The sequence below is a fragment of the Zootoca vivipara genome, chromosome 6 (genome assembly GCF_963506605.1).
Source record: "Zootoca vivipara chromosome 6, rZooViv1.1, whole genome shotgun sequence".
NCBI classification, from domain to species: Eukaryota; Metazoa; Chordata; class Lepidosauria; order Squamata; family Lacertidae; genus Zootoca; species Zootoca vivipara.
The window spans coordinates 4,471,963-4,485,374 of NC_083281.1; positions in this window are offsets into that span (position 1 = coordinate 4,471,963).

Genomic DNA, 13,412 nt, shown 5'->3' on the forward strand with positions numbered 1-13,412 from the left:
CGTTGACAAGCTGGAAGGTGTTGCAGAGGAGGGCAACCAAGATGATCAAAGGTCTGGAAACCGAGCCTGATGAGGAGCAGTTGAAGTAGCTGGGGATGTTTAGCCTGGAATTGAGAGGAGATCGGAGAGCCATCTTCAAATATCTGAAGGGCCATCCCGTGGAAGAGGGAACCATGCTTGTTTTCTCCTGCTCCTGAGGGCAGGACTCGAACCCGTGGCTTCAAGTGACGAGGAAGGAGATTCCAACTCAACCTCAGGAAGAACTTTCTGATGGAAACAGGGACCAGCTGTGGGCTCACCTCCTTCAGAGACTTTTGAACAGGGCTTGTGGGGGGGGGGTCCATCTGCATCGCAGGGGGTTGGAGTCAATGACCCTCGGGAGTTCCCTTCGAGGTCCATAATTCTGTGACAACCAGGGTTAGGAGTAAGTGAGCCGCCCGGCTGCCATCTCGACCCCTGTGCATGTGCAGAGCGCCAGTGCTGGTGCGCTGCGCTGGCTTTTCCTCTGCCGTGTCCTGGCTTGCCCCCAAATACACTCTCTCTCTCTCTCTCCTCCCATGTCTTTCGCGAAGGTGTGACTCACAGACCCACAGCCCTGGCGGTGACTCAGCCGTGGAGATGGCCTCCTCGTGCCAGCCCAGCCTTCAGTCACGTGGAGCCAGAGACCTCGCCTGACCCCACTGGGGAGAAGAAGCCCCCGCCGCCCCTTCTGCCGGGGTGGGGCTAGGGCCTGGCCCCATTTCTCGCCAAAACCTCCCCAAAAAGTTTTTTGAAAAAATGCACGTGTAGAGACAGCGTCCTCTGAGCATGTGCAGAGTGCCCACGAAGAACCGACAGAATTAACTCCTCTAGGTTCCAGGAGAACGATAAAAGGGATTAAACAACTCCAGGGGGAAATAGGAATAAGACCCACATATCCAGAGAATAAGCGCCATTCTGCGTCAGGGGGGAGGGCGGGGAGATGAGAGCTCTGCACGACCTCAGAGGTCCATTTCCTCAGCGCAGATTCAGCCCAGGATGAGCAGGTATTGATCCAGCTATTGACTCCAGTCCCTGTTTCAGAAGCGTTTTTCTATGCCCTGGAAATTCTCCTCTAAAGGGAGAGTTGGGGCTCTTTGATGTTCTCGCATTCTCTGAGCATGGCTCGAGTGCCTTCCTTTCACAACAAGCTCTGACTTAACACACTGTATGCCTGTGGGTCTGACCCATGCTCTAGCCAACTGAGCAGGGCTCTCATAGAATCACAGAATTGCAGAGGGACCCCCCGGGGATCATCTAGTCCCACCCCCTGCAAGGCAGGAACCTCAACTAAATCTCCTTAAGACTGGACGTTCTGTCTGCATGCAGCTTTACAACCTTCCTAGGAAAGTTTCGATTTCAGCTCCCGGAACTGTGCCTCTGAGCATATGGCAAAGTGCAGGCGCGCTGTCTGGCCCAACTGCTTCCCACAGTTAAAGAGCCAGGACAGGCATGGGGCCTCAGTCCCTGGCAATGCCTCTGAGCATAAGCAGAGGGCCCTCTGCCTACAAGCCCCGCCGCAAAAGTGAGCTGAGCATTCCTTCGTTTCCAAGGCAAGGTTTATAATTTCGGTTCCACCAGGGCACTGTAAGGATAAAGAGCGCCTCTGACCATATGCAGAGTCCACAGTTCCCATACACCTGCGATGATTAAGGAGGCTGGAGGGTCTTTGCAAATGGTTTTGTGGTCCAAAAACGACACAGACACACGCTGCACGAAACGGAGTTTTCCTGCTTGCTCCAGGGTTGGGGGGCAGAGACACCCCACACCCTCCCTTCCAGATGCCCCAAATCCCCAAACCTCTGGGCAGGATTGAACAGAGGTGGGATCCGGGCCCTAACCACTCTGCGTCTGCAGAGGGGTACTCTTTCCTTTTGCGTCATTATCGAGGCTCAGCTGCAAATATAACGTTTTACATGAATTATACAAATGGGACACTAGATGGCGGTGGGGAGCTGATGGCAAATTCAATGTATTTTTTCAAAATGTGTGTTTCTTTGAAAAGCATTTCCCCAGTGTTTTCGAAAGCCGCCACCATGAGATTTAGAGTCTCATGCTTTGCTGACTGAGCCATCCCAGGTCAGCCTGGGGCTCTCAGGGTCGCGGGTTCCGAACCCCACACGAGCCACAGATTCCTGCATTGCAGGGGGTTGCACTAGATGACCCACGGGGGTCCCTTTCGCCCTCTACAATTCTGTGATTTCCCCTCCGGCGGTGCTGGAACACATCGCTGCCTCCGACTCTGGGGGGCAGAGCCTAGCCCATGGCAGCCATCGCTAGCCACACACACACACACACGTCCCATTTGGTGGCGCACTTAGCCCCTGCCTCCTGTGGGAGGCAGTTCCGCAGGTTAACTATGCGCTATCTTAAGCAGCGCTTCCTTTCCTCTATCCGATAATGCAGCTCCGTCGGAGGCGCACGAGTCTCAGCGCTGAAAGAGACCCTGCCTGCCACCTGCAGGGGCCGAGAGTCCATGCGCCAGCGCCTTCCATGCGCACAAACACATGCCGTCTCCTCTCTCCCCAGCGTCATCCGTGCTGCTTGCGTGCAGCCTTCTCTGTGATGCAAAACTTCGAGGCGGGGGGGGGAGGGAAGGAAGGGGATGTGCTGGGGGCTCCCATTTCTCAACAGGCGAGGGGAAGGGCTTGCTGGGAATTTCATCGGCCTCCCTCGCCTTTCTGCTGTGCGCAGCGCATGCTGAGTCATGCGGCCCAGCGGCGCCACCTCTCTCTCTCTCTCTCTCTCTCTCTCTCTCTCTCTTCCTCCGCTCTGCTCGCTTGCCAAGTCTGAGAGGCCTCTGTCATCCTCCCAAGATCGCCTCCCTCCCTCGCTCCTGCATGTGCAGATCAAACCAGGAACCCCCCCCCCCAAATTGGCATCCTTTCTCTCCAAAGTTCTGCTGCTGTTTTTTATTTTTTATTTTATTTTTTGCAGTGAAGCCCCCTGCGGATCGAGGCATCAAACGATGGGGTTCATGCTTCGCATAAACTAGGGACCACCCCGTTGTGGGAGAGAGCCCTGGTTCCATAGCACTGCAAAGTTGGAAGGGTACCCCGAAGGTCCTCTAGACCAACCCCCTGGAATCTTTTGCCCAATGTGGGGCTTGAAGCCACAGCATCTCCCAGTAGGGCTGGGGTTAGTGGGAGGAACCCTGGAGAGCCTCTGCGGGCCGTGTGAGCAACACTGAGCTAGGTGACTCCATTTATATGGAATACTCTTAGCTGAACCAGTCCTTCACTGTGAACCATGAGGACTAGACTCTTAGCTTAGACACAGGTCACTTGCTTTGCATGCAGAAGGTCCCGGCTTCAGTCCCCAGGCAGGGCAGACTCCTTGTCTGAAACTCCGGAGAGCTGCTGCCGGTCCATGTAGACAGTATTGGCCAAGGTGGACCATTATCGGGGGTTTCAGAGGGGGAGTCTTTTTTCTGCTCTACCTGGAGATGCCTGTGGGGCCTTCTCATGCCAAGCTAAAGATCTAGTCCTCATGGCTCAACGGTGAGCATGCCTTATATACCAAGTCCACCTAGTTCAGCATTGTCTGCACTGACTGGCAGCAGCGCTCCGGGGTTTCAGAGGCAAAGGACTCTGCTACGTTAGTAAAAAATTAACCTTTATAAATGCGTTGTAACACTGGCACCAGAGAATGCTGCGGAGATGAAATTGGAGCTGTGAAATTTTCAATGGTGAGCTTTAAAATGTTTTTTTCCCCCCAGAGCGTTTCCAGAACGTTTTTTAATAGCTGTATAGATGCAGCCAATTTCCTTCCCGACCCTCCCAGGAGATGAGGACCAGGATTTTCCTTCATTCCCAGGTTCTGTAGCCTGTTTACCTTTTCTCCTTGTGTAGGAGATTCTCCCACCTCCATCTGTCCGTCTTGCAAGGCCCGGCCACTCTGGGGCAAGGAACTGAGACATCTCTGCAGAGGGTGCTGAGTCACCGTCGGGGACGAACCCTGACTCAGCACCCTGTGCCAAAAACCTCACTGAAAAGGGGAAACAAAACATGACCCTTGGCGCCACAACACCTCAAAGTAATCATTTTGGAAAGGAGGGAAACTTCGCTTCCCCATCTGGAAGTTAGGATTTGCATGATATTTGCATATGCCAAATGGTCAAAATCCCAGTATTTGCAGAAGGGTGAGGGTTTTCCTCCCCGTAATCATGGGCATGCAGCGAGGACGAGGTTGGACAGATTCGGGACAGATGAAAGAAAGCCATTCTTCACGAGCCACATGGTTAAACTGCGGAACTCCCTGCCACAAGAGGCGGCGACGGCTGCCAACTTGGATGGCTTGGAAAGGCAATCGGACAAATTCATGCAAGAGGCGTTAGATGTCTACTAGCCGTGATGGCTACGCTGTGCTTCCAAGTTTGGAGGCCGTAAATGCATCTGAGTCCCAGTTTCTGGAAACCGCAGGAGGGGAGAGTCCGGATTTACACATGCAATTTGCAGAAAGGTACGTCATCGATGCATGCAGTCGTTTCCCAAAATCCGACCGTGCTGCCCCGAGATGTTCGCCCGCATAGTTTGCATTGCGCCAACTTCTCCGAAATGTCCTTGGGCTTATGGGGAATGAGTCAACCAAACCCTCTCGAAGGGTCCTCAGCCCTCAAGGGAGAAACACACAGGATGGTGGGGGTTTTGGTGTTTTTTTTCTTTCAAATTCTGCTGATTAAAAGCTTCCCACTTCCTTCCCTCTTTAGACGCCACACCCAAGGTCTGGATAACACATTTCCAGTCAGGGTCAAGAACTGGGCTGGGTGAGAGACAAAGGCTTTCGGGCAGAGACATCCTTGGACCTCACGAAGTGAGCAGCTCAGGTTTAGCTGTGCCCCTGAAGGACCAGGTGCGCAGCTTGGGAGTCATTTTGGACTCACCGCTGTCCATGGAGGCGCAGGTCAATTCTGTGTCCAGGGCAGCTGTTTATCAGCTCCATCTGGTACGCAGGCTGAGACCCTACCTGCCTGCGGACTGCCTTGCCAGAGTGGTGCATGCTCTGGTTATCTCCCGCTTGGACTCTTGCAATGCGCTCTCCATGGGGCTACCTTTGAAGGTGACCCAGAAACTACAGTGGTACCTCGACTTATGGAAGACGACCCGTTCCACGGTGCTCTTCGTAAGTTGAGGTCTTCGGTTGTCGAAGCGCCTGTTCTGCGCATGTGCAAAGCGCAGTTTTGCGCTTCTGTGCAGGCGCAGAACACGTGCGTGGCGACAAGACTTCCGGGTTTGCCGACTTTGGAAGTCGAAACTTTCGGAAGTCGAGTCATTCGGATGTCGAGGGACCACTATACAACTAATCCAGAATGCGGCAGCTAGACTGGTGACTGGGAGCGGCCGCCAAGACCACATAACACCGGTCCTGAAAGACCTACATTGGCTCCCAGGACGTTTTTGAGCACAATTCAAAGTGTTGGTGCTGACCTTGAATGCCCTAAACGGCCCAGTATCCCTGAAGGAGCGTCTCCACCCCCTTCGTCCAGCCCGGACACTGAGGTCCAGCTCCGACGGTCTTCTGGCGGTTCCCTCCCTGCGAGAACGTAGGTTACAGGGAACCAGGCAGAGGCCTTCTCGTTGGTGGCGCCCGCCCTGTGGAACGCCCTCCCATCAGATGTCAAAGAAATAAACAAGAAATAAACAACTATATGACATTTAGAAGACAGCCCTGTTTAGGGAAGTTCTGAAGGCAGCCCTGTTTAGGGAAGTTTTTAATAACTGGTGTTTTAATGTATTTTTAATCTTTTGTTGGAAGCCGTCCAGAGTGGCTGGGGATACCCAGCTAGATGGGCGGGGTAGAAATAAATAATAATAATTATTATTTAAAAAATGATCCACAATGAACCTCTAGCATAGAGTTTGGTCTAGAGATTCTGCATTACGAGTTTAATCTTGACTGATCGAGAATATCACGTTTAGCAGCGCTCATTTAGCAGGAGGTCAAACCATCCTAAATATAGGATTATGGTGTCTTCGTCAAGCTATCTGCTACAACAGTGGTGGCCAAACTCGGCCCTCCAGCTGTTTTGGGACTACATTTCCCATCATCCCTGACCCACTGGTCCTGTTAGCTAGGGATGATGGGAGTTGTAGTCCCAAAACAGCTGGAGGGCCGAGTTTGGCCACCACTGCGCTACGACCTCAAGATCTCTCTCCTGGTCACTACCGCCAGTTCGGATGCCAGGAGTGTACAGGTGAAATTGTATTCTGAGTCTGAGGACCCATGGAAGGCCCTTGGTTCACCATTCCCGAACCTATTTCAGAATCGCAATGCGGGGGGAACCTCTGGCAGAGGTTTTAGGTATATTCTGGGCTTCCAGATCTGGGATCCAGACAGAAGGGTGGGCGGTTTTGCTTCCAATTCCTGCAGAAAAAAACCTGCCTCGACCTGCCAAGCTTCTCTCCCTCTGGCTGGGAAACGGCGCTCCATTCGTCTGGCCAATTTTAGGAATCCTTTTAACGCCGGTCGCCCACCCAGCCTTCCCAACCGCCTCCCATACTGTCGCGGCTGGTCCCGTTCTCCAGGCCCCAGGCCCAACACCTGCGGGACCCCCTTCTGGGGCGACCTTCACGGCTTGGGTTGAGGATCTGCGTTTCTGGAAAGGGACCAGGGAAGATCTTTGAGAGCAGCCCTGGAGGGTCGCCAAGCACTGAGCCTGAGCTGGCAATATGGGCGTTTCGGACTAGGACTCCCAGCAGCCCCCCGAGAGCAAAAAGATTCTTTCCAGGGATTCCGTTTAGAAGTGCTTTTGTTGAGGTGGAAATTTGCACACACTACACACCCTCCCCATAGGGAAAACTGCCCCACTTTGAGTCAGACCCACGGTCCCACCTGGCTGCTCTGACTGGCAGTGTGGGAACAGATTATGGTTGTAAGTAGAGGTTCCACTGTACAGTATTGCCCCTTGATTCTACGGATGCAGCCTAGAATAGCATTCGCTTTTTTTGCCGCGGCATCACCCTGTGGGCTCACGTTCAGCTCGTGGTCTACCGAGACCCCTAGATCCTTTTCGAAATTTGGTGTGTCACCTGCTAATTTGACGAGCATACCCTCAAATATTTCGTCTACATCCTTTATAAAAAACGTCAAACAACAACGGGCCCAGGACAGAACCCTTCGGCATGCTTCTTGTCCCCCCCTTTTTTCCAGGAACCACGAGTGAGCACTCTTTTCTTGACGACGATCCTGCAAGGTAGGTGAGGTGGAGAGGTTGTAATTGGCTCGAGGTGACCGATGTCAGTGTGCAGATGACGTCTACTGTATGTTTGCGGGAGAGATTAAAGGAGGATTCCTGAGTAGAACAGAGCGCCCCTGCTTTCCTCCGAGAAAAGTCAGAGGAAGTCTATTTAGAAGATGCTTCTTCCGGTAGCCGTGGAAGATTCACGGCGGGCAAAGGAAAGTAATTCTCTGCGCAGTGCAAAGTTAAACTGCGGAACTCCCTGCCACAGGAGGAAGCTAACTTGGATGGCTTTAAGAGGGATAGAGAAATTCATGGAGGAGAAGAGGACTATCAAGGCCTCATAGCCTACTAGACCACTTGCCGCAAACCGCAGAAGGGGAGACTGCTCCTGCGTTCGAATCCTGCTTGTTGGTTTCCCTGCAGGCATCTGGTTGGCCACTGTGAGAACAGGATGCTGGCGTTCCCAGGGACTGCCCTCTTTCCTCCTGGTTTTGCAGGCACAAACCCAGCCGCCCCGAGGCCTGCAGCTCGGGTTTGCAAGCGCTCTCCACCCTCCCTATTTGCCGCTGCTCTGCCTGGCCTTGGTGAGAGCCGCCCAGAGGAGCCAAGGAAGGTGTCTGGCTGCTGGGCGGTTGCTGGGAGGAGAAGCCGTGGGTGGCGCTCTGGCAAACCTCTCCCAGGACCGCACACAAAGAGCCTGCAGGCATTGCAAGGGTGTGTGAAACACCGGCTGCACGACAATGGCGCCCCCTGCAGGCGATGACGCAGCACTGCAGGGGAGAGGTCCTTCCCTCTGCTCTGCCAATTCCCTGCCTCCCTTCCCTTCCTTCCATCCTTTCTTCCTCTTTTGCCTTTACAACTGCACCCCCTCAGGGGGGGGGGGGGAATTCACCTGCGGAACTGAGCTGGACCGTTTCACACTGTTTCCCAGGCCGAAGGCGCTAGGAACAGCTCAGGTCAGTGGAGCATGTGGCTCTGAATCTCTAGAGTTGCGAGTTCGAGTTCCGTGTTGGGCAAGAAGATTGGCCTGCTTTGACGTTAAATCAGCAACGATGCACCTGGCAAGAGATTTCGGTTATGATATACAGTTTTCTTTGTGGGAAAAGTTACGGAAAGAGGATTCAAAGTTTGCAGCCTGCCGTTCGTTGAAAGAAAATTGTATGAAAACGATGTGCCGTTGGTATCTGACAACTTAGTAAAAAATGCGAAAATGTATAGAACCAGTTCGAATGTGTGCTGGAAATGTAAAAGGGAAGAGGGTGTGTTTTATCATATGTGGTGGTCATGTGGGGTGGTAAAAGCTTTCTGGGGAATGATATATAACGAGTTGGAAAAAATGTTTCAGCTAACTTTTGTTAAAAAAAACCCAGAGGCTTTTCTGTTAGGAATTATAGGTGTGGAACTACCAAAATAAAATAAAAGGTTGTTTATGTTTGCAATGACAGCAGCAAGAATGCTCTTAGCTTCCAGAGATGGAAAGAAGAAAAAGTTCCAACTAGAGAAGAATGGCAGACCAAGCTGATGGAATAGGCAGAGATGGCAAGACTGACGGGAAACCAGGAAGACCAAGTATTCTTAAAAGACTGGAATAACTTTCTAACATATTTGCGAGACCACTGTAAACAGTTGAAATCACTGGCAGGAATAACCATGACACTTGTAGTGTAACATTGGATATTATTGGATACTATGATTGTATAACAGGGACCCAGGTGGCGCTGTGGTTAAACCACAAAGCCTAGGGCTTGCCGATCAGAAGGTCGGCGGTTCGAATCCCTGTGACGGGGTGAGCTCCTGTTGCTTGGTCCCAGCTCCTGCCAACCTAGCAGTTCGAAAGCACGTCAAAATGCAAGTAGATAAATAGGAACCGCTACAGCGGGAAGGTAAACGGCGTTTCCATGTGCTGCTCTGGTTTGCCAGAAGCGGCTTTGTCATGCTGGCCACATGACCTGGAAGCTATACGCCGGCTCCCTCGGCCAATAATGCGAGATGAGCGCGCAACCCCAGAGTCGGTCACGACTGGACCTAATGGTCAGGGGTCCCTTTACCTTTACCTTTTATGATTGTATAACAGATATAGATTATAGTAAAAGATGCAGGAATAAAATTTAGAATTGGATCCCGTCAAGGGAAGGAAGGAGGTCTCAAGGTTCAAAAGAACCCTTTCCCTTTTTTTTAATGTGCAAAAATGTTATGTTTATGGTGTATAACTTTTATGTAAAACTAATAAATAAATAAATAAATAAATAAATAAATAAGATGCCTGCCTTGCCAAGGGTTGGACTACTATATAAACCTCGTGTCCACTCTATGATTCTATGAATGCGGCCCCCGGAACCTATCTCTCTCTCTCTCTCATATATATATTTTTATTGATTTTCCAATTCTAACAATTTTATAACATTGTAATATAACATCATTCTCTTTGCCGAGCTCTCGACTTCCCTCCCTCCGTCTTCTGGTTTTCTTATATCACTATTTTATTTCCACACATTTTTACGACTCCATTCTATATCTATCTTATATTATTAAACACTTTAATCACAAATAGAATGTTCCTTCTTTTAAACATTGTGAGTTTTATCTCAGTCCTGCTAGTGTCTTTATAAGTGTACAATCTCGCAGAGCGAGTGCGGCTTTCTCCCGATTGAAGTGCAGAGAGTATGAGGACCGGGACATTTGCAGGGAAACCAAAATGAACTCTGAGAATTTCATTCATTTAAAAAAAATTAAATATTTTTTATTTGATTTTAGAAATACAAAATTATAACAATATCAAATGCATACTCAGATAATAATTAGAAAAGCATCAACCTCTCTCTCCCCAGCTTGATTTAGACAGGCACGCAAACCACAGGAATCGGGCAGCTAAGGCAGGTAATAGGAGCACAGGCTGCCTCTGCATTCAGGGATGGTTCTGAATCTCAGTTGCTGGGAACTGCAGGAAAGGAGAATTTTCTGGTGTTTGGGTCCTGCTTAGCGGTTTTCACACTGGGGCATCTGCTTGGCCCTAGTGAGAACAGGGCGCTGGACTCGATGGGCCACTGGCTTGACCCAGGAGACTGTTATCGGGTCTCTTAATCTCCAGGTCCAGAAGCAGTCTATCTTGATTCCTAGGCTCTATGGGCGCTGGACTAGTTGGGTCCTCTGTGGCCAGATCCAGCTTTGGGGCTCTTCCGATTCAATCCACACACATTTTTTGGAATAACAACAACAACAACAACAACAACAACAACAACAACAACAACAACAACAACAACAACAACAACAACAACAACAACAATGTTAACCACCATCCCGAAAAGGAGTATCATTTGGAGCCAACAAAATGGTCAAAGGCCTGGAAACGATGCCTCATGAGGAACGGCTTAGGAAGCTGGGTATGTTTAGCCTGGAGAAGAGAAGGTTAAGGGGTGATATGATAGCCATGTTCAAATATATAAAAGGATGTCATATACAGGAGGGATAAAGATTGTTTTCTGCTTCTCCAGAGAAGCGGACATGGAGCAATGGATTCAAACTACAGTACAAGAAAGAAGATTCCACCTAAACATTAGGAAGAACTTCCTGACAGTAAGAGCTGTTCGGCAGTGGAATTTGCTACCAAGGAGTGTGGTGGAGTCTCCTTCTTTGGAGGTCTTTAAGCAGAGGCTTGACAGGCATATGTCAAGAATGCTTTGATGGTGTTTCCTGCTCGGCAGGGGGTTGGACCGGATGGCCCTTGTGGTCTCTTCCAACTCTTTGATTCTATGATTCCAATGCGGCCAGTAGCCAAACATGCAATGCAGATTCTGCCCACCAGGTGGCGCCTTCCACTAGCCTTTAAATTTCCTTCCTTTTCCATTTTCATCCCTGGGTTCAGTTTCGTCTCTTAAATAAATGCGCAGAGGGGCACCAGGTTGGAGAGGGCTGTCTTGGATATTTGCAGACTTCATTAACACCTCACCGCTGTTATAGGAATTCTAAGGTCTTATAATATATAAATGTTCATAAATGTACGAGGCAAACACATACGTACCCATGTTTGAAATAGTCCAGGAGAGCAATCCTGAAGCCATTTTGACTCTCCCAAATTGACCTCAAATATTTCTCTGCAAGGAGGAAGGAAATGGGAAAAGCGTTCCAATTGTCTTTGGTCTGTAGGGGCTTACACACCTTCCTCAAAAAAAAACCGGTGGCTTATTTTCAGGGGATGTCTTATTTTTTTATTAAGTATGGTACAGTTTAACCTACAAGGTTAAACTGCCTATCACTATGGCTTATTTTCGGGGTATGGCTTATTTTCGGAGAAACACGGCACCAGTAAGTATTTACCATCTCAAAGGAATGGTCAGGCTACCCAAAAAAAGCAATCAGATAAGGCATTATCAGACAGACACACTCAAATTTCTGCTGGGGACCACCTCTTTCTGTGATAGATGTACAGTATGGTGTTTTGGGGGGTGGTATTGAGCTACAGGGTGGGCAATTTCAAAAGTCTATATAAGAGCTTGTTCTGGGCTCCTCTCCTCCCTCCCTGCGTGGGGTGAGCGGGGAACCCTGTTGCAACGGTTTAATAAAGATCAGGCTTACTAGCTGCTTTGCTTCTCAATATTACCGGTATCTCTGGTTGGCCTCTGTTATTTTCTCCTACCGTACCGATAGAGAACCTACAAAAGGACTCTAGACGGGCTCTTAGATACCCCATAGGGGGAAAGGAGCAGTAATTTTCTTATAACACTGCCTTGCAAACACCCCAATAAGTCCGTCCTTGTGAGCTGCGAGGGATACCAGGAGAGATGGGAGGGGAGAAAATCGTTGTTGTTGTTGTTTAGTCGTTTAGTCGTGTCCGACTCTTCATGACCCCATGGACCATCGCACGCCAGGCACTCCTGTCTTGCACTGCCTCCTGCAGTTTGGTCAAACTCATGTTCGTAGCTTCGAGAACACTGTCCAACCATCTTGTCCTCTGTCGTCCCCTTCTCCTAGTGCCCTCCATCTTTCCCAACATCAGGGTCTTTTCCAGGGAGTCTTCTCTTCTCATGAGGTGGCCAAAGTCTTGGAGCCTCAGCTTCAGGATCTGTCCTTCCAGTGAGCACTCAGGGCTGATTTCCTTAAGAATGGATAGGTTTGATCTTCTTGCAGTCCATGGGACTCTCAAGAGTCCCCTCCAGCACCATAATTCAAAAGCATTGATTCTTCAGCGATCAGCCTTCTTTATGGTCCAGCTCTCACTTCCATACATCACTACTGGGAAAACCATAGCTTTAACTACACGGACCTTTGTCGGCAAGGTGATGTCTCTGCTTTTTAAGATGCTGTCTAGGTTTGTCATTGCTTTTCTCCCAAGAAGCAGGCGACTTTTAATTTTGTGACTGCTGTCACCATCTGCAGTGATCATGGAACCCAAGAAAGTAAAATCTCTCACTGCCTCCATTTCTTCGAGAAAATCATAGAATTGGTTAAATTCACACTGAAATGGGAATGGCTATGTGTAGGGTTGAAACGGCTTAACATTGGGGAAATCCACTGCAGGGACTCTTGAGCTTGCACTCCAGGAAGGCTATTTTGGTGGCTGCCAGGGGACATCCTGGGGGGTGCAGGAAAATGCAGAATGTTTTGCAGGTTCCTGAAACCATGCAGATTTATTAACAGAACAAAACCTGGCAACCTGTTATTGTTGTTGTTTTAAATAATTGTTTAATTAACTTTTCTGTTTTACAATTTAAAATACTCAATTTAACATCCTTAAAATATCCGTGACTTCCCTTCTTCTCTTTCCATGGTTCATTTTGCCATCATATTTTACAAAAACTAAACCATTATTGCAACCATCAGAACTCATTTGCACTTTCAATTTTATCTCAATGCTGCCAGCATTTTCATGTGCATACAATATTTCCCCATATATTCAGTAAACGTTTTCCAATCTCCTCTAAACGTATGTTCTTCTTGTTCTCTTTATTCTATATGTTTAAGTCTGCAAGCTGCACATCTTCTGTCAGCTTAAGTTGTCGTTCTTCTTTTGTTGGGACCTCGCTAGTTTTCCATTTTTGGTAAACCTGTTAACCCAGGCATCCCCAAACTGCGGCCCTCCAGATGTTTTGGCCTACAATTCCCATGATCCCTAGCTAACAGGACCAGTGGTCAGGGATGATGGGAACTGTAGTCCAAAACATCTGGAGGGCCGAAGTTTGGGGGTGGCTGTGTTAACCTGTTGAAAGAGGGGTCAGCA